At 48.8% G+C, this 26894-nt stretch overlaps 1 protein-coding gene across 2 annotated transcripts in view; it reads left to right on the forward strand.

The window, feature by feature from the left end:
• The first annotated feature begins 272 nt into the window (after positions 1-272).
• FBXO46 (F-box protein 46) overlaps positions 273-26894 on the forward strand; it is a 411664-nt gene continuing 385042 nt past the window's right edge. Inside the window, exon 1 of one of the 2 annotated variants that reach the window (XM_078660893.1) lies at positions 273-341. The gene's annotated coding sequence lies outside the window, so the exon portion shown is untranslated. Of the gene's footprint in view, positions 451-26894 lie in introns of both variants that reach the window. The other variant, XM_078660892.1, reaches the window with a different exon arrangement.

Raw genomic sequence — 26894 nt, forward strand, 5'->3', positions numbered from 1 at the left:
TTACGGCCGGGAGCACTGGCTGCTCCGTTATCATTTTTTTGTTAGAAAAAAACACACAGGCAAAAGCCTCACATTCTGGGACAAACGTAGCCTGCATTTCCCAGGAGCCACTCTGAAGGGCAAAAAATAGGGACAGGACTAAGCGGTTTGTGTACGTTCTGTTCGTTTCTTAATTGACCAGATCTTTAGACACTCTCCCTCTTCCGTATTCGTTTCCTCTCTGGGCTTTCTCTTTACAATGCTCCCTCTTGGCCCGGTAGCTAGCTTGTATTCCATATATGGGCATGCCCCAGAGCCAGTCCTGCCATTGGCGCCCCCAGACCAGATCGCTGTCAACAAATGTAAGTCGTTCTAGACTGTGAGCTGAAACTCTACAATTGAATGGCCCTTGCTTCGTTATGCTATTACAGCAGACAGGTTACTGTGGCAGACTCCAACCGGTCGCGCCAGGTAGGTGAAATCAAGTTGTTCGGTGGTATGGGGTTTTGTTATTTGTCAGGATGAACAGTTGAACAATTCAGTAGCATGGCTGGGGCCTATGTATTAATATCGCTCGACCGCTAGTTGAGAAGTTGTATCTGTGGCTAGGGGAAGAGCAAGTACCATCTATCCATCACACGCTTCCTTAATTGACCTAGGACCAAGCTTATTAGATGGGTTTAAGAAATCCAGTGCGTAAACGTTCTCGGGTTTGTTTTGGGGGGTGTATGAGCTTGTGATTAACGGGTGTTGCTTCGTTGTCTTGTACAATGCGGGCATTACAATAGCTGAGCAACGTGGAGCTCCGCTGTATTACAGATTGTGGGCTGCTGAGCAGCGAATGCCGTAAAATCCCTGCTGCAGTGGCTTTCGATCTCTACGTAATATCAACACGGACGTTTTCTCCTATCACGCTTAAGGGATAATTCCTAACAATTCTGTGCTCAAGTCTATTTCTTCTTTAGAAGCGCGTGTGGAAGTTTCTTTAAAATCAGTTCCTTTTCACGCTGAAGTACCCATGTTGCATTTATGAGGCCATCAGAACTTCCATTGTTCTGAGTTGTCAGCACCGACTTGCTGAGCATTTTTATTATCGCAGCACGTGTCTTTCTTCGTATGATTTATAAAGGTCTACGTAGGTTTCTTTTGGGGTACTTAAAACAACGATGTAGCGAGGGTAAGCGTGCAAGCAGGTAACGGATAACCCAAAGTACTTCGATTGTAACCATTGCTTTTAAGGAAAGTGAAGGCAAATTTGAATAGCTACGGTTTCAAATGTTTTTCTGAGCAACAAGTGGCTAGCTTTGGATCTCTCAGGAAAAAGTGTTCTTGAGTCTAGGTCCTTCAACGTACAATGATCTTCCTCGGTGTTTATTGAATGACTTGGTGGGAGAACGGTGCCATTTTTTTGTGGGTATAAGAGGGCATTTACCACAGTATGTTCATTAAAAGATCTTTATTCGGCTTAACAAAAAGAGATTAAATATATGAAAACAAATAACGTTCTTTCATAAAAGCAATTATTTAATCTAAAAATACTTGCAATCAAATCCATTCTAAAGAAGTAAAACACAATATAAAACATGCCAGTGTGAGTAGGTATGTGTGTGTGTGTGTGTGTGTGTGTGTATATATATATATATATCAGCCAAACATGTCTCCGAGGAGACAAGCCGCAACTCCAGCAAGGTTTCTTGTGAAAGTTAATTTATTCTTAAATCTATTAGTTGACACTTGCACAGGATGACCCACGCTTTTCGTAACTCTGTCTACCTTGTTCACGGTCAGGTTCTATGTGGTTACAAATTCTTTAAAAACTTTTCTTTACAGGAAGCCATGGTTACACGGCTTCCTTTTTGTTACTCAAAAAAAAAAAAACGTCCCCAGAGGTTTCTGGGCTCTGTAGTTTTTCTATGTATACGACATATATCATTTATGAAAACATCATCGTGAGGCATTTTTTTAACATGTTCTGCTTCATTCACTTTAACAATTGCATTATTGTCCATATAATTCTAGGACACCCGGGATTCCACTTATACAGTTATAAATTGGATTTTCAACGCATTGTCAATAAAGTTATTCAAATGTTTCGTTTTAAAACCCTCCAGTGGGTTGATCCATATTTATCGCACTTAGTTGTCCTTTGTTTTGGTAATCCCCTTGCTTTGGCCCTCCAGTGGGCCTAGTTTTATTAATTTTTGACATTCTTTATTTTTTTATCCCATTTTATTTGTTTCCAATATCTTTTTTACTCCTTTGTTCCTCTCTATATGCATTCATACAGGCGGAAGCTAAATATTAGGATTCGCAAATGTATATACAGTTCTTCCGACTGATTCAGTCCAAAAGGTGTCATGGTCCGGAAGTTCAAGATGTGTCGAGACTCTTTTTGGCGTAAAGTTTTTTCTCGGTGGCCACCGTCTGATGATGGTATAGTCTCAATCCCATAAAATTTGAGAGATTTCCAATTTCCGTTATGATGGGTTTCCATGTGCTTGGCTTCTGCATTATTTCTATCTTTATTTTTTGTGGCACGAACATGTTCGAGTATATGTTACGTTTGCAAATGGTGCTCCCCACGTATTTTAACTTGCAGGGGCACTCAATGATGTAAATTGTATATTGACTCTTACATGTGATCAATTCCTTTATCTGCCAGACTGTTATTTGCCATCGTTGTTTCCATTGTTGGTTTCGCAATTTCACACACCTTGCAATTATGGCATTTGATGAACCCTTTTGTCTTCAACCAAGTTGTTTTCGTTTTTTTAAATGGCTATGAACCAACTGATCTTTTAAATTTCTGGCTCTTCGGTTTGTTATTACCGGATGCGGCCCCGTTTTCTCCAACTGTGGAGTCGAATTGGAGAATTTTCCAGTCAAAGCCTAACTGTAGTCGAAACGCGTAAGCCGTCCTTCTTTTTGCACTTTGCACATGGTGTTTTAATTAAATAAAGCAATTTACTTAACTTACTGCTGTGGTGCCGTGACTTCCGTCAAAAGTAAGGAGACGAGAGGAATCCAGGAAATATATATTCACTGAAAAAAAACATGTTTAAATATCAAACCAAACCACATTCACTGGCTCCCGCCCTCCCATAGCAAACAGCAATGTCTCTGGGTAGGCACCCCAGGACACTGCAGAAGCCGGCCCTGGGGGTTGGCGGCCCCCAGGGCCATCGAGGGCTCCAGGAGGGGGTCCCTCCCAACAATTACAAAGCCCCGGGTGGTGGTGGTCCCTGGGGCTTGGGGGTCCGTGACCAATTTCCTTCAAAGTATAGAGCTCCTTACTTTAAACCAACAGGCGGAGCTTCCAACTCATCAGGTGGGCCATATCCTAGATGGGGTCTGCTCCAACTTCACGGCCCTATCAGTAGACACCCCTGTCCCGCTGATTTGGTCAGACCTTTTTCTGGTATCACTTATAATCATGATGCCACAGAAAAGTCGCTCTGATTTACCATCCCCTGACTCTCAACCCAGACGTAAATGGGCTCAACTAGTTGACAATCCAAAGCTGGCCACCCACGCACAAACACTCACGCCCGCTCTGACAGGAAATCCAGGGGGGTGACTCTTGTCTTCTCCACTCCTGGCTTATGACGGTTTGCAACGAGCTAATGCCACTAGAGAAACAGCACAAGAACAAAAAATCAAAAACTCAGAAGGCCCCTTGGTTCACGCCCTATTTAGCATTAAATCATTCCAGTTGTAAGCAACAGGAGCGTAAGTGGAGAATGTCGTATAATAGTGTAGATAGAATAGCTTATAGAAAGAGCAGAAAACTATATCACCACCATATCAAAATTTCTAAAAAAGAGTACTATTCAAAGGAAATAATGGAGGCCAATTTAGAACAAAAAGCGATCTTCTCGGTCATAAAATCTTTCACCAACCCCAAAGGGTTGCAGTAAGAATTACATCCTTCACAAACTCTGTGCAATGACATCTCAACCTACTTTGAAGAAAAGATTCTTAATATTCAAAATAATTTTTTAATCACTCAGTCACAATGGGGATGATTCCACCGAATCAGCTCCCATCCCACTGCTCACTGCATTAAAACCTTCAAACCGGTACCTCTAGAATCGACTCACGAGGCTATCATGGCTTGCAAATCAGGTTCTCCTTTAGATACCTGTCCCCCCATGATCCTCCATAAAATTATTGATCTAGTTAACCCCGTCATAAACCAAATAGTTAATTCTTCACTAAGTACAGGCATAGTACCAGATGAGTGGAAACTGGCCCTGGTAAAACCTCTCAAAAAGAAACGGAATATTGACCCCTCAGTGCTTTCTGATCTCCGGCCCATTTCATTACTCCCTGTGTTAGGTAAAATAACAGAGAAATGTGTACATAAGGAACTTACTAAATTCATTGAAGCAGCTAATATTCTCCATCCGCAACAATCGGGCTTCTGACCGAAGCAGTCAACTGAATCAGCCCTTCTGAAAGTCACTGAGGCCCTAAAAATCGTAGCAGACAATGGCAGGAAAGCAGTCCTGATCCTACTCGATTTGTCAGCTGCGTTCGATACCATTTCGCATGACATCCTTCTAAAGAGACTCGAATGTGGCAGCATTTCAGGCACTGCTCTGGAATGGATTAAATAATTTCTTACCAACCGTAGACAAGTGGTGACCCTAGGTACTTTCCTCTTGACGGAGAAAAAAATCATAACAGGACTTCCACAAGTCTCCTCATTGAGCCCACTGTTGTTCAATATTTATATGGCCCGCTCATCTCTTATAAGTTCCTTCGGAATCGAAGTAATGTCCTATGCAGACGATACTCAAATGATCGTATCTCTCAACAATGACAACACAGAGGCCGAATTGAACTTTAAATGCTGCCTATCGCAAGTTATCCAGTGGATGAGGGATAACCATCTTAAATGTAATACCGATAAATGTAATCTACTCTACTGTAATCTACTCTGACACTCCTGAGGCGGAAAGCCGGGAGTTAGGACTTGTGTGTTTGCTTTACTGACTTTTTTAATGCTGCACTCTTTCTTTGTATACATTCGTGTTTTAGCACTTTTAAAGAACTTACTGCATTACGGAAGACTAGGACTCCACGGTTCTCCGCCGATTAGGTGTGGTGACCACACCTCCCCATTACGCTGCTGACACACTCCACGCCCACCTTGAAGGCGGGGCGGAGGAGACGGGGCTCAGTCAGCTGACGTGAGCGGCGTCATTACAAAAGAAGACGGTGATGCCCCCGCGCAGCGGATGCGGGCATCGGGCGCGGTTCGGCGCGCCAAAGGTAAGACCGTCTGCGCCCGTCCGCGGCAGGACGTGGTAAGGGGCCAAAGCAGTCTCTCCACCTCAGGCAGCTACAAATCAGGCTAATACTCTAGTCTATTCCTCAGCGGTACTCCATACCATACGGAGGACAGCCTACAGTGTAGGGGGGGATATGCTAACCTGTCCATCTAAGTTCCCGGCTCAGATAGAGGGCCCGGTGGCCTGTAGCAAGTGCACCTTCCAGGGCGATAAAATCACTAGCTATAGATCGTACAGACACTCGCTGTGGACCAGTACGGAGGAGGCCCATACCTTCATGTTATGCAATGTTAGGTCCCTTCCTAGACATCAGTTTGAAATTTAGGACTTGTTAAACACCCGCTCACCCAACCTGTGTTTTATGACCGAAACCTGGTTAAACTCCACAAACCACCCGACTATAAACCTAGCCATCCCAGTAACTTACAAATTTATTCACCTTGATAGGACACGAAAAACAGGGGGTGGAAGAGCCATAGCCTATAAACGGCATATTAATGTTTCCTGGATTAACTCTCAATTGGATGAGGGTCTGGAAATCGGGATTTTTAAAGCTATGTTCTCAGCCTCGGAGTGCTGGACGGGAGCTTTGGTCTATCGGCCCCCTGGCCCAAAAACCGATTTCACGGACACTCTCATAGACCTGATAGCCACGTATGCTCTTGCCGCAAATACGTTTTTGGTGCGAAGGAGATTTTAATTTTAATTTTCACGGCGAACTGAGCCCCCTACCGGAAGTAAATAAACTCCTCACTGACATGAAGCAGTTGGGCCTCTATCAAAGAATACAAGGACCCACGCACAATGGTGGCCACACCCTGGATCTAGTTTTTACTAATATTGAGGCGCTTAAATACGATCCCCCACAGTCCCTTGTTTGGTCGGATCACGCGTTGATTAAGTTTACATACCGCCTGCCCGTGCTGGGGCAGAAGGACCTGGTTGGCAGCAGCTGCCCTACCGCACAGAGGCCATGGAACAAACTTACCCCACAGGCTTGCAAGGAAGCCTACCGGACAACCTTCCAGCCAGAAGACCGGGGGGTAGATTACATGTTGCAGTATTTAACGAAGGGTTGAGGAAAGCTCTAGATACTACCATTCCCACGAAACACAAACCCAGGTCCACCCCAAGCCGTAACTCAGCTAAATGGTTCACTTCAGAATTGAGTCGGGAAAAGTCTTTATGTAAAAAACTGGAACATCAGTGGCGACGTAATAAAACAGTGCAATCAACACTCCTTTATAAAACGGCTCTGGCAGCTTACCATTGCAAGTTGAAGGTAGCACGCTGTGTGTTCATTGCTAATCAAATTGAGCAATAAAAAAACTCGGCTAAGGCACTATTTGACATCGTGAAGGACTTTGTCGAACCAACGGTGTGCAAACAACCCACTGTTGAGACTAAGGACCTTTGCAATTCCCTAGCTGAGTTTTTTTCTGAGAAAATTGAAAACATTTATGCGAATTTCCCTACTGACCAGCTGGCCACCCTAACTAGCACCGTCAATCTAGATGACGCTATTATAAGGACGGACTGCTCTTTAGACTGTTTCAGGCCAGTCACCCTATCAGAGACGCTAGGGGCCTTGACCTCTGCCAAATCGGGCTCACCAGCAGATCTCTGCCCCCCAAAAATTCTGTCTCTTCTATCCCACAGTCTGGCCCCCTCAGTACAAAAGATTTTTAATCTTTCTATGGAAGGAGTAATTCCAGCTCCCTGGAAGGAAGCCTATGTCCGCCCCATCTTAAAAAACCCCACGGCCAACCCAGCAGAGCTGGCCAACTATCGCCCCATATCTCTACTCCCACTCCTGGGGAAAATATTGGAAAGTCGGATTAATATGCAATTAAACAGCTACCTTGAGTCAAATAACATCCTGGACTCCGCCCAGTCCGGCTTCCGGCGGGGTTTTAGCACTGAGACTGCTCTTCTAGCAGTGATTGATTCCCTCAGAACCACAGTGGACGCCGGAGGTTCAGCTATCTTGATTTTGCTTGACCTCTCCGCGGCCTTTTATACCATCTCTCACCATAGGCTCGTGGAGAGGCTTAGCTTCTGTGGTATCAAGGGCCTTGCTCATAAATGGCTACGGAATTTTTTAGCGGACCGCTCACAATCGGTTCTAATGGGTCCCTACCAATCTGATATAATTGCACTCTACAAGGGTGTCCCCCAGGGCTCCTGCCTTAGCCCCACACTTTTTAATATCTATATGGCCCCGTTAGCTAAGGTGGTGGAGGCCCTGGGGTTTGAAAGAATCTCGTACGCTGACGACACCCAGCTACTTTTCAACATTGGGCATAACTTGGAGACTGACAGAATCCGCTTTGTAATGGGTATATCTGCGATCTCCAATTGGATGACCAACAATTGCTTACAGTTGAATCCGAGCAAGACGGAGGTGATGCTCCTAGGAAAAGCCTCAGAGGTCTGGAATGGTGATTGGTGGCCTGCACAACTGGGCCGCCCCCCACGCCTAAATCTTGTCAACAACTTGGGCATTAAACTCCAATCAGTCCTTGTCCATGCAAGATCATGTAGCCTCAGTGTCAGGCGCCTGCTACCACAGGCTCAGATTACTGCGAAAGATCCTTTCGTTTATCCCCACGGAACACCGCAGAACAGTTACTCAAGCCCTAGTCATGAGCCGTATTGACTATGGGAATGCATTACTAGCTGAAATAGGAATCACATCTTTGAAGAAGTTACAGGTCATCCAGAACACGGCAGCCAGGCTGGTCATGAATATGCCAGCCGGCACCCCCTCGCAACCACTGCTGAGAAGGTTACACTGGCTTCGAATAAAACAGAGGTCCTTCTTTAAAATTTGTTGCCTCACTTACGGGGCCTCTCAGGGTCAGGGGCCAGAGTACCTCCAGAAGAAACTGAAAAAATATGTCCCCTCACGTGCTCTGAGGTCTGGCTCCCAACAGCTACTACTGGTCCCCCGCATCAGACTTCGTAGATTCGGAGGTATGGCATTCTCATACCTCGCACCCAAATACTGGAACAGTCTACCGCTATCCTTGCGAGAAACTCCCTCTTACCTGGTGTTCAGAAAACATCTAAAGGCACTTCTGTATTAATCTTCCCCTATCTTTCTGTGCTACCTGTTTTCGGGGTGTTTCCAGAGTAAAGCGCCGAGATGCCCCCAGGTGATTCGAGTGCTATATAAGCAAGAGTAACATAACTAACATAAAACGGAAATCCTTCCCATTGGGAAAGATGTAACTTTTCTTCCAGACATGTGGTGGCCAGAGGGAACTACTCCCCCACCGGATATGTTTAAAGTAGCAAAAAATGTAGGGGTACAGTTTGATACTGCGCTTTCCTTTCTCCCGCACGTGTCAGCCACAGCAGGGAACTGCTTTAGCCTAATAAGATCATTAAAGAAATTCTTTGATTTGATCCCATTTCCGGCAAGGAAATCATTAGCAGTGGCCCTAATTCTGCCGCGCTTGGGCTAGTGTGGCTCAGGGGTTAGAGGCGGCAGACCCGGAAGCTGAGATCGGTCCTGGACCAGGGTTCAATTCCCCGCCTCGGCGGGTCTTGGGCTAAATATTCCACGGACTCGATAATTCTCGCCCCGGTGCCTCCTCGACTCACGGGTTCACACTCTGCGACTCTGGGCAATAGCTTGCTTAATCTCCACAACGGCCCCTCGCGGCGGGATGCCTGACTTTCACCTTGTGGACACCCTGCCGGGGTTTCTCACAGGGGAATACCAGGACGGGTTCCCTAAGCAAGCGCCAGGATGCCCTTTGGGCGACAGGTTTGCGCTATATAAGTACACCTACATTTACATTTACATTTACACTTACTGCAACAACCTCCTTGCAGGAGAGAATAAAACCATGATAAAAAAACTGCAAGTGGTTCAAAACGCTGCAGCGCGCCTGGTCCTAAGACTCCCAAGCAGAGCGTCTGCATCAGTGGCGCATAAAGCTCTGCATTGGCTCCCGATTCATAAAAGAATCCTTTTTAAAATCCTTTTAATCACTTATAGAGCCATGCTTAAATTAGGACCTAAGTATCTCTCAGCACAGTTCTTCCCCTATACCACTACCAGGACTCTTAGGTCTTCCACAGCCAACCTCCTGAAACCTCCCATCTTCAGATGGATAACAAAAGGAGGAAAAACTGTTGCCATTCTGGGGACCAAAGCCTGGAACGCACTCCCAATCAACTTCAGATTATAGAAAACTGAAACTCAATTTAGGAAGGCATTGAAGACCTGGATATACAACATCTCCGATGTCTGCTGTCTGGCGCTGATTTAACCGGTACACAAGCTAGGACCCACTCTCATTGCCAATCTCTCAGCGCCAGGATACTCCTTGCAGAGTGACAGCTTGCGCTTTATAAATGCTAATTTACATTACATTACGCCCCATTTTTTAATAATTAGAGCCTCGGGGAGGTTGCAGTCCTCAGCGCGTGTGGGGGGATTTCTTTTTTAACATAAAAGGGGGGGGGGAGGCGGACCCCGGGGCAGCGGGGTGCCGAGTGCCCCCCCTCCCTGAAAATATATAAATAAATGCCCCGGGGGTTGCGGTCCCCGGGGCTTGAGGGTGGTCTTGGATGCCCTCCATCTTGAAAATCAATGCCCTGGGGGGGGGGGTGGCGGTCCTCGGGGCAGTGTCGGAGGGATTGGGCCCCCCACACATTTGTTTTTCTGACCCCGGGACCTGGCCCACCCGGGGGCTTTATTTAAACGAAGCGCGGGAGCCCGCACTCCGCTTTTTTTCATTTTCGTGGCTGGATCTGCGCACCCTGTGCGCATCAGGCGTTTAAAAAAAAAAGCATGCCCAGGGGTCCAGGGTGTTTCAACCCTGCCCCCTATTCTTGTTTTGTACCTTCATTTTACTGTTTTCTTGCACCTTGCTTCTACCGAGGCACAAGATGGCTGCCAACAGTTCCTGCTTTGGACTGTTGATAGCCAATTAGAATGCAGCTCGTGATCGGCAGGGTGCGCAGATCCTAATCTGTAGGTTGCACGGATTCTCCGCGGCCATAGATGTAGATATTTTAAAAATTTTGATTTTCTCAGCAACTACTGAATGGATTTACACCATTTAACAAAAAGGTCTCTTTCTGAACCAAGGGCTACATTTTTGCCAAATTTGGTGTAATTCCTTTCAGCAGTTCGGGCTGTAGCCGTGTCTAAAGTTTCCTATGGAAAATTGCATGGGGAAAACACATTTTGGGACCCGGCCCCTGCTTACCGAATCACCCCGAAACTTTCAAGATGGGAGCGGACCGGAGCGCGCACGAGTTTTGAAAATTTTGCGAAGATTTGTCATCCAGCGCCAAAGTTATTGGGGAAAATTTTTTTGCAATTTTCCTATGGATAATGGGTCCTAACTATAACTACCTACTGGCGACCGCCAGTAGGTAATATAATGTGCGTGATGTCTTATGACATGCGGTCATCGGGCTAGTGCTCATTGTTCGAAGTCCAGCAACCTTGGAATGATATATCATAGCATTCCAGAGTAGTGAGTTGGGCTGAGCAAAGGAGCTGGCTGGGGTGTTTTGAATAAGCGTTTACCTGAACTGGCTCCTCAGATGTCCTGTGCAATAATAAGGAACATGTTACACTGGCGGCGAGCTGGGTTGAACACAGTGGCGACTCCCACAGGTAATGCTCCGGGGCTGGGCTGGGTGGGGGGGGCTAGTCCTTGATGCTGCAAGCGCAAAGTAAGGGCTTTTATTTTTTTCTTTACTTCATTCTCCTTCGTATATCACACTCCCCTACCCCCCCCCCCCCCCCCACCCAGCCCCGTTCCTGCCCACCACCCCACAGTGTTACCTGTGCGAGCAGCCACTGGTTGAACACCTCAATGGCTGATTCTAGCTGGAGTTGATCTCAGCACTGCCTTACTGAAGGAATTGGTGAGACGGGTGTTTAACAAGTTGTGGTGCACTTTACCAGTTTTGGCTGGAGAAAAAAACAGAGCAGGCGCTTCTGCGTAATTTCTTTGTACAGTCGGGAAGTCCTATTCTCGCATCTGAAGCTCAAATCGTGTTAAACATAGCTGAGTGGTGAGGGACTGCCGAATTCAGGGACTGCAGCTATTTCCTTTAAAAATAGATCTCTATGTAGAGTGTGACTATCTTCGCTCACTTGTTGAGACAAGCTCTACTGCCCACTGAAAACATAACAAAGGTATGGGTGGTTATCTTTGAACAGGCTCACTTATTAAGACAAGCTCTACTGCCCATAGAAAATATAATAAATATATGGGTGGTTGCCTTGGAACAGGTTTGCCTACTGAAACAAGCTCTACTGTCCATAGAAAATATAACACATGTATGGGTGGCCATCTTGGAACAGGTTCATATATTGAAACAAGCTCGACTGCCTATTGAAAATACACCGAATGTATAGGTGGCCATCTTGGAACAGGTTCATATATTGAAACAAGCTCTACTGCCTATTGAAAATACACCGAATGTATAGGTGGCCATCGTGGAACAGGTGTACTATCTGACTTAACAGCCAAAGCCTTTACATATTCTTTTCTTTTTTGTTGTTTAGCAATAATGGATGTGGCCGTTTTGTAAGTTTGGTGTAACTTTAATTGACAAGTAAAAGGGATAAAGCGTTCCACCTGGCAGTATAATTTTTAGTAAGTGGAGAAGGACCTATTGAAACATGCTTATTCAGCAATGATAGGCACACCAACAACAGCTGGTGTTACAGGGATTTTGCCTACACGATTGTGAAGGGCGCATCTTATAATTAGGGGTGGGTGGAACTCATGGAGTCGTACTCTGCGGAGGTGCATAAAAACTCAGTGAAATTCCACAGAGTTCCGTTCACCCTTTGGCATACCTTGAAAGCTCTTTCCTTCACTGAAGCGTGCTCAAAGAGGTCGGTAAATCGTTATCACCCAGCGTTATGTCTGGTCCTTTGTCTGCGCCTCCAGATTACGAGACAGAAACTGCCATTTTCTTTGTTTCTCTACGCTAATTACCATTCTAGTATTGACCAAACATGCTATTTCTTTATGCTTTTTAATCCTTACAAGATCAGTCTTGCTGTTTAAAATACATGGAGTGCAACAGTGGCAACCTATGATGATAATCGGAGGACCTTCAATTTTACATCGGCAAGCAGAAGTAAAGGGAACAGGAAGAACAGCGGAGTGGGATTTTACCACTGCCTTTCTAAACAATAAAAAACTCTACAGACACAGGAGACCTACTCTTCACTGTTCTTAGTGTGGAAATGTTCTTAATTGGTTTCACTGTAATTGTTGCACATCAGGCACGCGCATCTATACATTGATTTGATACTAGATGCACAAAATCACATTCTGATACTGCACTTCACATTATTTGGTTCTGAAACTTTCAAGGAAACTAGTCTCCTAGTAAGAAGCAACTAACCTCCTCCCTTGACGCCTCCTGCCTTCAGATATATATGAATCAATCCCCCGTCTGTATGCACATAATGCAATTTCCCTCGTACGTTCATCTGCAACCACAGCTCAAAGGAAGTTACGAGCGCCTCAGGTGATCTCCTCACCTGGTGTCTGGTGTGTTGTTGCTTTGGGGGCGAGTGGTGCATGCAACTGTCACAGGCAGAGATGAGCACCAATAGCAGCGGCATGAGTGCAGCCGCAGGCTGAGACTGGCTCCATCTGCACCTCGTCTGCGCTTGGTCTGTCGGCGTGCCTCTGCCAGCAGCACCAGCCGTGTGCCCTGAAACTAAAGCACCCCAAGCCCAGGGTCTCTCCTCCTGTTGCAGAAACAACGTGGGTTAAGCGCAAGCAATCACTTGAGGCAGTCTGAGGGCCCCTGAACTGCCCTGCCCTCCAGCAGGGCTCCGACAACGGCAAAGTGGCAAACCTGGCACGGGCTATAACTGGTGATTGGAGGGAACAGTGCTCACGGGAGGTTTAGATACCTCTGACAATAGCTATTGGCTGCTTTGATGTGACACGGGAGGGGACGCGTTTCAGTGCTTCAGATTAGTTACCATAAGAGCCCGTGCTGCCTGTATTTATTGCTTGAACCTGGCTCTAATCTTCTCTTTAGTTCAAACTTCAAGTTGACCCAGCTATGGGTCACTTGAAGCCTTTACCAGAACTGCACCCATTCTATTGATCTAATTTGACCCAATCTTGACTGGGCTAAGGAGCTAAGTTGCGCTACATATGTATATATTGGGTAGATCAGCCATCTCCTCCCTTCCCCAAACTGCGATTGGTTTGTGCAATGGAATCTAGAAAGGACGCCTGTCCAGCGCCTGAGAAAAAGGCAACGGAGAGACTAACACAATTGACTACGTGCCGCTCGTAGGCGCAGGACTCTGGGCGCTTTTCATTTTATTCTTACTGCATTCTTCTCACGGATCAACGAACCAACGGAGGCTGAATCTTGCATACCTTCCAAACTGAGGGGCAGAGAACTATTGTGAAGCCGGTTCGGGACTGCGAGGACCAGCGGGCCTTGGGTGACAGAATTGGCCACAGCTGGGGCCTCTTCCCGCTCCCTCCTCCCTCTCCTACATAACTCCACGCGACCCCCACTTCGCGGGGCCGCTCGCAGGCGCAGGACTCTGGGCGCTTTTCATTTTATTCTTACTGCATTCTTCTCACGGATCAACGAACCAACGGAGGCTGAATCTTGCATACCTTCCAAACTGAGGGGCAGAGAACTATTGTGAAGCCGGTTTGGGACTGCGATGACCAGCAGGCCTTGGGTGACGGCATTGGCCACAGCTGGGGCCTCTTACCGCTCCCCTCCTCCTAACTATTTTAGCAATGCCTACACCCGCGCACGCGGGACGCGGGCGGGACGAAGTCCGGGGCGAAGCCCGGGCAAAGGGCGGGCTGTCTACGGCCGTCCAAGGCTGGGCAGGGCCACCCCATTTTAATTCCCGGTTAGCCTGTTAGGTTGTATATCGAAATTGATTTGTCCAATTTTGTGCTGCATGATAGATTTACCTATAAAGTCGTTAACCTATTGTAATACTAACTAACGGTGAAAGGTGGGTCAGCCATTATGGCCTTACGATCAGGGAATAATAGACTGGTTACTGTGAAAACAAACGCTGGACTAGTTACAGGTACTTTGGACCACCAAAATACTAGAGAAGGAAATAGCCCTTACAGAAAAACGTTTGTCGCTTGATATTTTGACTGGTAAGCGGTCTTCCTTGGGGGCGATTGGCTCAGCTATAACACCGGCTGATGGTAATGAGTTGGCCCCCTTGGTAGTCTCTAGCCCTATACCCTGTCTATTAGAAGACTTGGCAGCGGGTTCAGTTAGCGGTACTACATCGAGTCTAATTGCATTGGGTTCCTTCTCTAGCAATGAAAGCCGTAAAACATCTACACCTATTTTATCTACCCCCCCAACCTCCATTCCCCTGGTATTACAAGCGAAGGAGCGGGTGGGGGAGGTGGGGGAGGAAAATTAAAACGGTTCCCTGACCCCTAAACCCAAGAAAAGGAAGAGCGGGGAGGGTCATAAGAAGAATAGTGGTCAGATTATAAGCAAAGCACCAAAATAACAAAATCCAAGAGTTTCTTCGTTGTTGGTAGTTGAACCTACACCCTTAAATGGCGCCTTAAAAAATCCGGCTTCATTTCAGAATCAACTGCTTAATAACAACGACGATCTATTAACCAAAATGGAATCTTTAGTAAGGTCCTTAATATTGCCTCTAATTCGTAGAACTAAGATCATTAATGAAAAACCGGAGCACCTGGAAGAAACTGTTAAAGGGAATACACTAAAGATAGACGTGCTGATTAAAAGCATAAAAAGTAATCAAGGGGGAATTCGTCCTGCTGCTAAAGCAGTCAAGGCTAAACCCACTAAAGCAACAAACTCAGCGGTTAATAAAACTGTTGAAGGTCAGTCTGTTCAACCAGTCTTGGGGGATAAGGGTGCTGATAAGGGTGCTGCAATCAAGGAAACTTTATGTCCTACCGTGCAAAGGCTGGCTCCCCTCACTAAGGCTTTAATTTCGAACAGCGTACCCCATGGTAAACAATTGATAGAAAAAAGGCCTCTTTTGGTGAATCTCCCCCCTGAATCAATTACCCTCACTATTATTTTAACAGGGGTGCCAAAACTAAGTCCAGAATCCCGTGAATCAGATAGAGAACTTAGGAATAAAGTCATTTGTTGGCTTAATAAGAATAGTCAATTACCCCCGGGTTCCAATACAGAGATTTTAGGTGTGAGGCGGGTGGATTGGATAGGCCAGAGTACAAAAGACCTCGAGGGGGACTGCATAATTGTCAACCTCGGAGATCCTTGGGTTGTAGACCATATACGTAGGAAACCGCGTTTTGGTCGGTCAGGAGATATTCTATCGATAGGCCTCCAATACTTTTACCCCCATATAAATCCTAGATTGTTATCCCTGTCACAGAACTTTGCTGAAGCCAGACATTTTATTAATAACGGACCAGATAGGTTTCCCCTTCATCTACCCTTAAGAAATAAGTTTGATGTTCTAAGGGGCTTGGAGGGTGTGGACTGACTCTGGAGTGGTTGTATTTCAAACGAGGGGGTCGAAGTTGATATGGACAAGCCTAGGGTTAGGTCTTCTACCCCAACAAAGAGCAGTGATGCTGAAGACATAGTCCCTTTAGTCCCTCAATTCAAGCGGGCCATTAATACAACTTATCTGAATGACATTTTAACAACCAATACAGTGGCCCATGGTGGAGGGAATGGCGAATTAGAAAATTTGCAATCGGTATTGCTGGCTAATAAACATGTTAATACTGATTTAAACCGGCTTAGTAGAGAGCATTCAAAAAGCCCATTAAAGCGATTCTGTGAGGTGGTGACTAACATCATAGGAACAAGAAAGGCTGAGAGCAGTATGCCCCCGCCAAAAGTGACAATCCCCTTAGGTGATGGAATTAGTGGAGCTGAGGGTAACGTTTTTCGTTTAATTTCCTGGAATATAGCTGGTTTGTCCCGGAGGTTGGAGGACCCTTCATGGTTGAAATTTGTTCAGTCCTTCGATATACTTTGCCTCCAGGAATCTTGGTATAGAATGGATTTTAACCTTGATGGTTTTCAAATGTTTAACGTTTATGCTGAGCCCGCACCATCAGGCAGAGCTAAGGGTGGTCTTAATACCGCTATGTCGGTGAAGCATAATCTTATTAAGATTACTTTACTGACTGACTCCCTTGGTATCTAATTCTTATGATTAAGGCTCTATTTCCAGTACCGCTGCTCCTAATAAACTGGTATTACAATATATTTGATGCAAATTCCACCACTGTTATTGAGAAATTACAGGACGAGATTGTTAATGTGAGTAATAAGGTTTTCCCCCTCTTTATTGTATGGATAGGTGATTTTAACTGTGTACTGTGCAAATTTAGTGGGACAAGAGTTTGTGGTATGTTGGATTCAAGTGACCAACCATTGGCTCACTTCACTCATACAAAACAGGGGGATGCTCTAAACAACATTGTTATGACGTACGAACTCTGCGTCCTGGATTTGCCCAGTTTTTCTAGACCTATGGGTATACCTACTTTTCAAGGATCAGGGGGCGCGACGAGTACAACTGATTTTGCGCTGGTCTCCCTCAGGTTTGCCAATCTTATTAAGGATTTCAAGGTTGATGTAAATCCCACCAGTCATCACAACCCCCTAATAGTGAGTTTTAACCCCGTAGTTGGGAGTAGTCAAACCCTGGAAAAATCAATAATACATAGCCAGAACCAGGGAGTAACTCTGAAGTGGGACAAGGTAAATGTGGGGCAACTGGAGTTGGATATTTTTAATTTCAAATTTGTTTTTATTGGGTTTAAAGGCAAAAAAGGTAGGCAAATCAAGACAGTAGATACGTAGCAGGCATAAACAGCGAGCGAGACCGGCACGTCTTCTCTATGAGGCGTCGAAGAAGCAGGTAAAACATGCCAACACTGAGGTGTACTGCCAATGTCGCGATAGGAATGCCATGTATGAAAGGTAATTGAACAAAACAAGAAGAACCAAGCCCCCCTCCCCTTACCCAGCAACTCCCCCCCTCCCCGACCAGTATGCTGTTTGTAACTTCTGGTGTGGTACGCTCAGAGTGGTGTGTTTCAGGGTGTTCAAGCTCATGGGGGCTCTCGTGGCGGGCCCGTGAGCCGTAGAATGCGGAGATATTTTGGCCACGTTATTTCATGAAATTCTCTAGACAAGAGGGACAGAAGCGGTTGCCAGATCTTGTGATAGGAATCGGCTGTGTGTGTGAGCGTGGCTTGAATACGTTCCATGCCTAAAGTGAACCATAATTTATGTAGCCAGCCGGTGTGGGTGGGTGTGGTGTTGGATCCCCAGAGTGATAGGATATGTTGTGATGCAGCCTGCATGGCAATGCCCATCTGTTTGCCGCGAGGAGATCTCAAAGGGAATGTAAGTGCGTTGGGCAACCCCAGGATTGTGTATGCCGGGAAGCGCGGGATTTCAGTGTCAAAGGTGGAGTCGATGTCGTCCAGCACTGCCTTCCAATATGTCTGCAGTGCGGGGCAGCCCCACAGGAGATGGGTCAAAGTGCCCCTTTCACCGCAGCCCCTCCAACACAGCGCGCTTCGGAGTGGATTGCCTTGATGGAGCCTAGCCGGGTTAAGGTGCCAGTAAATGGCCAATTTCACCGCCGCCTCCCTGGCGCTAGTATTGCGAGTCGTGTGTGCAGCCCTGTAGTATATAAACCCCCATTCCTTAGGCGATAGTGCCCTGCCAAGTGCCGCCTCCCAACGTTTCTGTCCCGCTGTCTTACCTGGGCCGGCCACGGGAAATAGCATTTTATAAAGATCTGAAATAAGGTGCTTATCTGAGTCTTTCGTTACCAGCCATTTTTCGAAAGGCGTCATTTGCCGACCAACTAGGGGGGCGCAGTCCGGGCCCATAAGCCAGTGGCGGAGCTGAAAATATTGGAACATGTGGGGCCTGGCGACGCCGTATCCCTGCTCTACATCGGTGAGGGGGAGAAAAACGTTTAAATCAAAGAGGTGACCGGCCGAGCGGCAGCCTGTATCACGCCACTGTAGGAAGGCTCGAGAATCAGTGCCCGGCGGGAATTCCGGATTGTCGAAGAGTGGAGTGAGCAGGGAGGGGAAAGTCGTTAGGCCTCTCTTGAGTGCCACCATGTCCCAAGTTTTCATAGTAGTGCGCGTGATGGGGGAGCGGAGGAGATATCGCGGTCTATGCTGGCGGGCCAGGAATGGGATCTTCCACAGTGACGTCTGGGCCATCGCTCTATCCTGAAAGAGCCACCTCTTTTCGGACTCTGGTCTGTACCACTCCACCAGGTAGCGGAGCTGTGAGGCTTGAAAATATTGCAGGAGGTTAGGGATCCCGAGGCCCCACTCGTCAACACCTCTGTACGCTAACTGTTTATGGAGCCGCGCGCGCTTTTTGTCCCAAATGAACTGGTGGAAAGCGTTCTGCAGGTCAGCAAGCGCGCCAGGGGGCGGCAATACTGGGAGAGTCTGGAAGACGTACAGGATCTTAGGTAATGCCGACATTTTAACCGCCGCTATGCGGCCTAAAAAGGAGAGAGGTTGTTTCGACCATCGCCCAAGGTCGGCTCGAATCTGGGAAGCGAGCGTTTTATAGTTAAGGGCGACCGTCGAGTCTGTGGAGGAGGTGAGAGTGATTCCCAAATACGGGAGCTGCGGAGAAGATTGTAAGTCGCAGCCGAAGTCTGGCGACGGGGTGTGAAGATGGGCGTTGCTGCCCAAGGGCAAAATCAAAAGATTTCCCCCGGTTGATTTTGAAGCCAGATACTTCTCCAAAGTTCTCCAGCTCCTCCAGAAAGGCCAGAATAGAGTGGGATGGGCGGTCAAGCGCAGCAATTATATAGTCGGCGTAAAGCCCCCACCACGTGAGGTTCACGGCCGAAGGTAACGCCTCTGATGCGAGGGTTGTCACGAATTTTTTGCGCCAGGGGTTCCACGTACATGGCGAACAAGAGGGGCGAGAGAGGGCACCCCTGGCGTGTGCCTCGTATCTCGAAGGGGTCGGACTTAAGGCTGCCCAACCGGACTCGGGCCATAGGGTGGTGGCAGCAGCTTGCGATCCAGGCCTGGAATCGGTCGCCCAACCGATAATGCTGTAGGACTTTCTGCAAATAGGTCCAGTCAACTCGGTCGAACTCCTTCTCTGCGTCGATGGCCAATAGCGCTGAGTCAGAGTTCTGGAAGTGGGTCTTGTCCACGAGGTGCAATAGCCGTTTAGTATGATCACTGCATTGGCGGTTCGGGACAAAGCCCGACTGATCCGGTTCGAGGTTACCCGGTAGGCAAGGACCCAGGCGGGCCGCCAATACCTCCGTGAACAGTTTCAAGTCTAAATTAAGTAGGGAGATGGGGCGGAATGCGGAGCAGTGCGTCGGGGGTTTGCCCGGTTTGGGCAACACCACTATTTCTGCCGCAAGCATATCCGGGGGTATGGAGCTCGGACCCTCGAATGAATTAAATAACCTCGTGAGCACCGGAGCTAGTACTTGGCCGAAGAGTTTATAGAAGCCTGATGAAAATCCATCAGGCCCAGGTGATTTGAGCGGGCGTAAGCGTGAGATGGCGGCCAGGACCTCGTCCAGGTGAATAGGGGCTTCTAAGGCCTCTGCGTTCGTCTAGGACAGTGGCGTGATGTTCGCCGAACTCTAGTACACGTCGATGGCGGCAGGTGATACCTTATCCTCGCTGTACAGGGAGGCGTAGAAGGAGCGAAAGGCATCAGCGACCCGTGACTCATCGGTAAGGGTCTCACCGGAGTCATCCAGGAGGGTGGTGATTTTCGAGCGTTGAGTCTTGGCCTTTAGGGTGCTAGCCAGAAGGCGCCCGGTGCGGTTGCCCCCTACATAGTAGGTATGGCGGAGTCGGAGGGCGGCAAATTCCGCTCTGTCAGTATCAAGGCTGGCCAGTTGAGCCCTAGCGGCTTTCAGTTGAGGCCAAATTCTCGGAGCGCAGGTGCGGCTATGAACCCTCTCTAGTTCAGCCACTTGTGCTGTGAGGTCTTCTCGTTTTTCTTTGCGGATCTTAGCGTCAGCATCCGCGATGGCGATCAGTTCCCCTCTAACCACGGCTTTCAAGGCCCCCCAGAGAGCTGACACCGAGGTTGCGGGGTTATCATTAATAGCAAGATAGTCCAAGATGCATTGACGGACTTGTTTAATAACGGCCGGCCGCTGCAAAAGGGGTTCGTTGAGCCGCCATGAACCACGGGCACATGGCGTCCTAGCCATACTGAGCGTAAGCTCTACCGCATCATGGTCAGAGAGGGCTGCAGGGACAATAGAAACGTCTGTGATGTGAGGGACCAGTTCCGAGGAGCCCAGGAAGTGGTCTAAGCGCGCGTATGTATGGTGTACATGGGAGTAGAAGGTGAAGCGCGCTGTGTTGGGATGCACCGTCCTCCAGAGATCCACCAGATCCCTCTCCTGTAGCCACGACCCTCCCGCCGCAGACAGCGCCCCCGCGTCCCCATAGCGGTGCCCGGATCTATCCTTATTCGTGTCCATGACTAAATTGAGGTCCCCCCCGATGAGCAGCTGAGAGTTAGGTGACTGTAGTGTTTCAGAGAGGGCAGTTTTTAGGAATGGTTCCTGGCCTGTGTTTGGAGAGTAGATAGAGCCAATTGTCAGCGCCCTATTTCCTATATGGAAAGTGTAAGCCAGGAGGCGTCCCTTAATTTCTCCCGTTTTGGTCCCCACCCTGCCCCGGAAACGCTAGGAGACGAGGATGGCCACCCCAGCTTTTTTAGATGGAAGTGAAGAAAAGAATTGTTGAGGAAAGGCCCGGGAGCGCATCCTGTGCCAGTCTTTAGGTAGGAGGTGGGTTTCCTGCAATAGGCAGATGTCAGCCTCTGAGTGTTCTAGATATGAAATGACAGCTCTCCTTTTTATCGGGTTATTGAGGCCTTTTATGTTAAGGGACAGTACCTTAAGCGTATCAGTCAACATGGCATAGTACGAAAGCAGCAAAGCTTAGCAGCGTATCCCGCTGTGTCACATAGTAAGCAATAGGTAACACCCAAAGTCCGTCGATGTCCCTTGGCATACTGGTCCCCGCCCTCGTGCCTCTCCCCGCCCCACCCGCAACTGTACCCCCCTTCCTGGTCTCTGTCCACTGGTCCCCACCCACGAAGCCTCCCTCAACCCAAAAAACCTCCCCAAACTTCCAAAAGGCAAACTGTAGGTATATGTGAAAAACCGTCCGTGTCAGTGATAGTGAGAACAACACCCCAAACCCCCCTCCCCTTCCCACCCTAACCCCAACTTGAGGACCCCAAACAGAAGTCATAGTCCCAGGCCTATCCAGAGTCAGTTCAGGCCTGTAGGTTTAGAAGGTAAAGGAGACTGTGGCAGTGGCAACCCATGAGGCCCCCGCCCCTCCTCCCCCCCCCCCCCCCCCCCACCATGAGAACATGCGGTGAGAGTGGACCCCCAGCAGGAGCAAATTCAGGAATTCATAGCGGTGTCTTTGACCACTGCTTCGATGGCCGCAGAGTGTTCTTTGGCGATCGGGTCCGGGCGAAGGCGGGTCTTAGGCGGATGACGTCTCCGCACCTGTTGCCATCCGTCTCTAGAAGGTTGCGTCCCGGTATGTTGGGAGGATCCCGGAGAAGGGGGCTCCTCCGATGCGTCGTCAGGCAGTTCGAGGCCCAGTAAGGTGCAGGTGTCCTGAAGTGAACGGAGCTGGTGCAAGGTTCCCTCCCATTTGAAGATTAAGCGAAACGGGTGGCCCCAGGAGTACGGCACCCCCTTCTCTCTCAGGAATTTGGTGACCACTCTAAAGTCTTTGCGCTTCTGCAGTGTTACGGCTGATGGGTCCTGGTAAAGTTCAACAGGGCAGTCTCGGAAGCGAAGGGGTTGCGCTCTACGTGCTTCCCGGAGGATCCTTTCCTTCAGGGGAAAATCCGGGAGGAACGCCAGGATGTCCGGAGGGGGCGCCGGGGCCCGGCGGGGCAATCCCACTCTGTGCGCCCGATCTATGCGGATGGGGAAATCAGTGGGCTCCCCGAGGATCTCACGGAAAAGGTCCTGGAGGTACATCGTGACGCTGTTCCCTTCTACTTTCGATGGTACTCCCCGAACCCGTATGTTCCGTCGGGAGCGGTTTTCGAGGTCCTCTGTGTGAGCCTGGAGGTCCACCTGTTGCTCCCGAAGGCGGACAACCTCCTGTTGAAGGTGCTCCATCTCGTTACCGCGTGCGTGGTTGGAATCTTCTACCGCTGCCACTCTTTCCCCCAGTCCATCTAAGTCTCGGCGCGGTTCCCTCTGGTCACTCACCATCTAAAGTTTGGAAATCATCACGCAGCGTGTTGAACAGGCTTTCTAAAAACGATTTTGTGATGGGGGCTTCCTCAGAGGGTTTGTTCGGGGTAGCCGCAGATGCCGACGGCGACGTCTTCATCAGGAGCTCATTGATCGGTCGAACCCCTCTGCGGGTAGCGTTAGACATAGTGCTGCGATCGTCCAGGCAGCGCGGGCCAGTCTGCACCCCTGCCCGCCACCCAGAAGAACCAGCAGCCGGTCCCCTCGTTGTCCCCTTTGTCCCTTCGCGGCAAGTGCGGCTGACGACGCTCCGGGAGATCACCAGGGGAGCACCGGTGAGGGTCAGAGCATGGCGCCGCCGGGGGGGCTAGCCGCAGGAGTTTGTGAGGCGTCTTCGTGGCACCTTCGAGACCTCCCTGTCGCTGGTCTATTCCACTCTAGCAGTCCCCAGGGGGCTGGGGGGGTCAATGGCAACTAGGCGTCTGTCCTCCTCCTGCCGGGGGCACGATCACCAGGCCCCCCGAGGTCCCCCTCTCCTCACCTCCGAATGTGTGATCGGTACGTCGCAGCGTGGCCGTGCCGCCCAGCTGTCCTGTAGGCCTCCCGCAGTAGGCCCAGCTCGGCCGGATCAGGGCTCTGGCGCTCCGCCACTGCAGGCCGGGTCCGCTTCCAGATCACCCAGGTGATAGCGCGAAGGCGGGCGTCGTCGGGCCCCCGGAGATCGTCTTGGTCGTGGCAGCGCCGCACAGGCCCAAGCCGGGGCCTCAGGGTAGTGTTCTGGCGTGGGGCGACACTGTGCAGTAGGCGCCCAAGCAGAGGGAGGGTCCGCGCCGCTCCAAGCGCCCGCAGCGTGAGCAAGGTCCCACCTTTGGCGCCCACGCAGGAGGCCGCGTTTGTTGGTAGACGTTGGGAAGCAGCGTAGGCCCAAGCAGGGGCCCAGATTAGCGCGCGCCCGTGCCGCAGTCCGCCCTGGGCGCAGCTTCAGGGTCCCGGTGCCTCCTGTGGGCTCGGGGGCGGCGGTGGCTCAGCACCGATCGTAGTGTTGGAGGATTCCACTCACATGGGCAGTGTAGCGGGCGGCCGCCTCAATGTTCCTTGTCGGCCCCTCGCCGGTTGCAGGCCCAGACCAGGGGCTGGATTTAGGAAGCGCCCGGGCCGCGGGTTGCTCCGGCCGCTGGGCGATGTCGCGTCGCAGGCGGCTATTCAGTGTCCCGGGGGGTCTCCGGTGGTGGAGGAGGGACCCGGGTCCCAGGTTAGCGCGCCCCCGGGCCGCAGTCCGCCCTGGGCGCAGCTTCAGGGTCCCGGGGCTGGATTTAGGAAGCGCCCGGGCCGCGGGTTGCTCCGGCCGCGGGGCGATGTCGCGTCGTAGGCGGCTATTCAGTGTCCCGGGGGGGTCTCCGGTGGTGGAGGAGGGACCCGGGTCCCAGCCGCGGCTCAGTCAGGCAGGACGGCCGGCTCCAGCCCAGAAGCGGGACCGAGCTCCGTCCGGCCTCGACCTCGGTGCCCTCCGGTTCTGGTCGGCGGCGGCAGCGAGCAATTGCCGATTCTTCGCGGGTGGGCGACTTTCCGGGGTCGTAGATCCGCGCTGCTTCCGGTGCAGTGCCAGGGGGGCCAAAGCAGTGAATTCGGGGCTATTGTGGGGGGATACAGGGGGTTAGGGCGAGGAGCTCCGCAGTTAGACCTCCGTCCCGGTCGCCATCTTGGCCACGCCCCCGAGTTGGATATTTTCAAGGAAAATAAGGCAGGTATAGAAGCTTGTCTGACGCCCACAAATGAACCAGATGTAATAATTAGAAATTTTGAAGAACTCTTAGTTAATGTGGCTATACACCTCCAAAAAACTCTGAGGCGGAAAAAAGTAAGTGGACCCAAATGGTTCGATGGAGAGTGTTCTGCTGCACAATCACGTTTAAAAAAGGCTTTACATCAGGTACCCCGAGACGCCGACCTTGTTAGGAAATCTAGGAAAAAGTATAGAGCCTACTTGATAGGCGAAAATCGGAATTAAGGGCCATAGCCTGTAAAGATCTTGGAAAAGCGGCAGAATTAAGGGACTGTAGACTTTTCTGGGAAATAATAAACCGACCTTTCTTAAAGAATGGGGATAAGGGTAATATATTAGTGCACATTCCGGAGGAGACTTTGGTGTTACACTATGGGAACATTTTTTTTTTGTGTTCAAATCATTTTTATTGGAAAAAAGAAATGAGAACGGCAATACAGCATCATTATTCATATGAGCATAGTGGCACAGTGCCGAGGTAAAGATGGGTCCATATATAGGAAATGATACATGAAATAAAAAGAGAAATTAAACAATACAATAAACATCGTTCAGGATCCATAAAGAGGTGATCGCCAGTAACCAAACAATAACAAATTATCATTATTCCTCATCTTGCAGTTCCGTAGAGCATTTCAACCAGAAATAGCCCATGTAAAACCATATGATACCTTGTCAGTCCTGTACAGTAATTCTACAGTTATTTGCACATTCATTAAGCGTTGAATTTAGGCACATAAATATCTCATGGTGGATCAAAGGTAAAGGAGGCCTCATCTAAGGATGACCATAGTTTTTTGTTGGTGACCTGCCACGGTGACGAATGTAGAGCGGGATTGTCAGTGCCCCTAATGCAGGACAACCATTCTCTCCAAGCATTAAAGGAAACCTCAGCCGCTGTCTTCCAGTTGCATAATACAACCTTACATGCCAGTGTTAGTAAAAGGTCCAGAAGCTGGTGGTCATGGTCTCCCCCCACTGTTGGGTCTATGGCTCCCAGGATAACATAAATGAATTCTCTTTTGGGTTGTATGGCAAAAATGTGTTCGATATAATCAAAAACTTTCCCCCAGTATGTGTGAAGCATGGGACAGTTGAATAACATGTGTGGCAGGTCTCCAGTACCTATTGAGCAGTTCCAGCATGTTGGTGTGTCTCGTAGGCCAGCCTTAAATAGTCTCTGCGGGGTCCAAAATGTTCTGTTAAGTATCATATACTTAGTCTGTGAGAGTATCGGTGACACCTTATGTGTAAGTGCCGATGCGTGTATCCTGATCCAGTCTATATCTATACCGGTGTTATTCGGTTCTGTCTCCCACTTGATTTCATTACGTCTCATTGCTTTGTTGGGCGTTGGAGCAAGTAGTTTATAAACTTTTGAGACGAAATGCCCCGAGGCTTGGAAGTGCGGTAGCATAGATTGTAGCCAGGGTTTTGCTAATCTAAATGTGCGTGTGGATAGAGCTGATTTGAGTTTCAGAAAGGCATAGAAGTCAATCGGTAGTAGGGAGTGTCTAGTCTGTAGAGTTGAGAAGGGTAATGGCATGTTATTTTCACTTAGATCTGAAACCACATTGATACCTTTGTCTGACCAATGGTCCCATATGGGAGGTGAACCGCTAATTCTGATCAATGGATTGCGCCATAAAGACGCAGAAGCAGATTTGTGAATCTGCAGGCCAGTCTTATGAACTTGATCTAAACGTAAAAGTGCTCTCTTGGTAGTAAGCATAATGTATTTAGAGTGCGGAAGGTGTGAAAGGTCCATTGTGAGTGCAGCAGAAAGCGGGGCCTTGCCCATGATGGATCTCTCAATATCAATCCACAGAGGCGTATAGCTCGGGTCTTCGGCAAACCAGGAAGCTCCTTGCTTGCAAAGAAAGGCGGTCTGGTAATTTTTAAAGTTTGGCAAACCAATACCTCCTTTAAGCTTGGGGAGTTGTAATTTTTTCATCTCAATTCTGTGTTTTTTTCCCTGTCCACAGGAAGGCCGTAAAAGATTTATCTAATTTATGTAAAAAATCCTCCGTGAAGGTCATGGGTAGCATACTCGCCATATAGTTTACTAAGGGACTGATCATCATCTTTAACGTCTCTGCTCTACCCCACCATGAGAGGAACTTCGGCGACCATCCATCTAGCAGTTTTAGTATTTTTTTATAGAGTATATCCTCATTGATTTTTAGGGTGGTGATCAGGTCTTTCTCGAATTCCAAACCTAAATACTTAAAGCTCTTCGGCTGCCACGTAAGCCCGGAGTCACCCAGAATATTTTTGTCACACAGGTTATTGAATAATTTCACTTCTGTCTTATCCTTATTCAGGGAGTATCCGGAGACACACGAGAAGTCCTCAATCGTGGTTAGTAATGCAGGAATAGCTTTATCAGCTTTTTCACTCAATACCAGCACATCATCGGCATAGGCCGTCAGTTTAATTGTGCATCCTGTGAATCGAATACCAGGAATATCAAGGTTTTCCCTTATGTAATACAGGAAGGGTTCAATTGCCAGTAGGAACAAGGACGGGGACAGGGGGCAACCCTGTCTTGTGCCTTGTTCTAGGTTAAAGGGGG

This window comes from Lissotriton helveticus, chromosome 9, assembly GCF_964261635.1.
Source record: "Lissotriton helveticus chromosome 9, aLisHel1.1, whole genome shotgun sequence".
NCBI lineage: Eukaryota > Metazoa > Chordata > Amphibia > Caudata > Salamandridae > Lissotriton > Lissotriton helveticus.